Source organism: Tamandua tetradactyla, chromosome 3 (assembly GCF_023851605.1).
Source record: "Tamandua tetradactyla isolate mTamTet1 chromosome 3, mTamTet1.pri, whole genome shotgun sequence".
NCBI classification, from domain to species: domain Eukaryota; kingdom Metazoa; phylum Chordata; class Mammalia; order Pilosa; family Myrmecophagidae; genus Tamandua; species Tamandua tetradactyla.
Genome location: NC_135329.1, coordinates 131641149 through 131644289, shown reverse-complemented (window position 1 = coordinate 131644289; position 3141 = coordinate 131641149).

Here is a 3141-nt window from a genome sequence, read left to right as displayed (position 1 = left end):
TAGACAATTAAGTTGGATCACTCGGAAGGGTAGATTAAGTGAAAGTTTTGTGCTTGAGGGTAAATTGCAATTTAATCCCAGTGAAGTAGTATCTCTCAGGACAGGAAAAGGGACTAAAGGATGGTGGTGATAAGGAGCCTTCTTAAAGGCAGTTATATGAGACACTAGATATGGAAGGGTCAGGAGACTGTGAGCCCTGTGAACTAAGTGGTCAGCCTTGGTGAAAGTCTCCAGCGACCAAACTTGTCACAAAAGGAACTGGAGCCCTGCAGAGCAGCTCATCTTTGTCCAGACCCCTGGGGAAGAAAGCAGCCGCAAGCTTTGAAGCTTAAGAACCAGTCCTGCTCCCAATTTCTAGGACTTGATAGGAACAAGGAAAAGGGGGAGAGTTCTAATAAACTTTTGATGCCAGAACTGGACTTCCTGTTAATTTTGGCGGGCAGAGAACTGGAGCTGGATTTAATTAGATTTAGAAAAATAAAGAAATTCAATGTTGTCTACACACCAAGGTTGTGAAACAACTTTTCTTGTGATTCATAATATAAATGTTGTTATTTATTTAAGACAAATCTAAATACTTGATTTCATACGCAGCAAGAAAACATAGTAAGACTGTAATAATTAAATTGATTAGATTTAAATACATACACAATTAAGTTCATACTCATGAATAAGTGTTGAACTAGAGGGTCTCCATTCGTTCTAAAATGCAACAATATTGGTAATCTAAGGGAGAATTCAGAATATAACTGGTGAATAGAGGTTGAATTATACAGGCTGGCAGGTAGAATAATTTAGCAACTAGGTATGCAAGGATGGAGACATAGATATCTATCTTCATTTTGAAGCCACTGTCACTTAACAGACAAATACATTGCATGGCAAAATTTAAATTTAATGGAAACTGTGCTTCTTAAACTAAAATTGACACTTTGCTAAGTTAGAATTACTACAGGCCTCTCTTTACAACTGTGAATAATTTTATTTCTATCTTGATAAAAAGGTTTTATTTCTGAGTTTAAGACTCACGTGTGCAGCTGTCTCCTAGACATTTCCCTTGGCAAGTCCCACAGGCAGCATGGATTTACATGATCACAATGTTCCAAAATCCTCTCTGAAAATGCTGCTCCTTTTCTATGTTCATTTACGTACTTTCCCAAACCACCTATCTGGGAGCCACCATATATCATATAACCCCACATTTAGTTAATGGCCATATCTTGTGGATTCTATATCCTTAATTTTTCAAGGCTATGAAACTATCTTCCATCCTCGCAGCATCACCTTATTCCAGACATTTGTTATTTCTGGCTGGAATCATTATTAGCAGCCTCTTAACTAAACTCTCAACCTCCAACTTTGAGTCCTTTCAATAATCTGCACACTGCTACCACTATCAACCATAACTAATTTAATAAAAGGCGTTAAGGTACAGCCACTTTGGAAGATAATTTGGCAGTTCCTTATAAAGCTAAACATAGTCTGACTATATGATCAAGCAATTGTGCTTGTAGGTACTTACCCAATTTATCTGAAAACATATACCTATACAAAAATCTACACAAGAATGTTTGGGACAGCTTTATTCATAACCAACAAAAACTGGAAGCAATCATGATGTCCCTCAAGACTTGACTGGATATGCAAACTATGGCATATCCATACAATGGGATCCTATTCAGTAATAAAAATGAATAAGCTCTCAAGCCACACAAGGCGTGGATGAATTTTACATGCATTTTGCCAAGTGAAAGAAGCCAGTCTGAAGAAGTCACACAGATATGATTTCATTCATATGATATTCTGGAAAAAGCAAAAGTATGGAACAGAAAACAAATGGTGTTAACAAAGGTTCAGAGTGTAGTCAGAGGGAGGTGTTAAATAGATGAAATACAGAAGACATTTTAGGATGGTGTGCTGGCTTGAAGCTATTATGTACCCTAGAAAAGCCATGTCCTTTAATCCTCATTCAATATTCCTGGGTGGAATCTTTTTTATTGTTTTCATGGAGATGTGACCCACCCAACTGTGAGTGGTAATTTCTAATTAAATGATTTCCATGGAGATGTGTCTCCACCCATTCAAGGTGGGGTTGCTTACTGGAGCCCTTTAAGAGGGAACCATTTTGAAGAAAGCTTTAGAGCCACAAGAGCCACCAACAGAGCCCCTAGAGCCAGAGACCTTTGGAGCAGAAGGAAAATGCCCCTGGGGAAGCATTATGAGATGAGGAGAGAAAGCTATCAGATGTCACCATCTGCCTTTTAGGTTGAGAGAGAAACTCCAAACATTATCGGCCTTCTTGAATCAAGGTATATTTTTCTGGATGTCTTATTTTGGACATTTTCATAGCCTTGTCTTAATCTGGACATTTTCATGGGCTTAGAACTATAAAAATAAATCCCCCTTTTTAAAAGCTTTTCCATTTTCTGGTACATTGCATTCTGACAGCTTTTGCAAACTAGAACAGATGGTGAAATTATTTTGTATGATATAATGGTGGGTATATGACACTATGCATTTGTAGACACTTACAGCACATTAGACATTTACAGCACAAAGAGTCAACATTAATGCATGCAAATTAAAAAAAAGTCATTTAGGGGTGGGGCAATCCCAGGATGGAATACAGTATGTGACAAAATAGTCTAACTGTATTATAAGTGTATGAAACAACTTCACTGAAGGAGTGAAGGAAAAAGGAACTGATCTAAGTAATTTTGGAAGTGGCTGGAGTCTGTAAGACTAAAATCAAAAGGAACTATATATGAGCAATGTAATCTAGTTATTAAATTTGTTTTTCATGTGAGTATGAACTAACAACTCTGAAAACACTATATATATTGGAATTAGACAACGAAGAAAATGGATGGCAGATGGTGGGAGCCAGGTTTCTCACTGTTGCAGTGGGAGGTTGCAGATAAACAAGGGGAGAAGGCGGGAATAACCCTGGGGTGATGGATTAGAGTTGGAGACATCAGTATGAACTCATGTTCAGCTTAATATAAGTACAGATGGTCAAATACAGAAATATTTAAGGATATGTGCATATATATATATATAGGTTAGTATACAAACATATTTCTTTGCTCTGTCATCTCAGAAGAACCAGAAGCAACAGAAGCTGGGGTAGTAATGAGCATA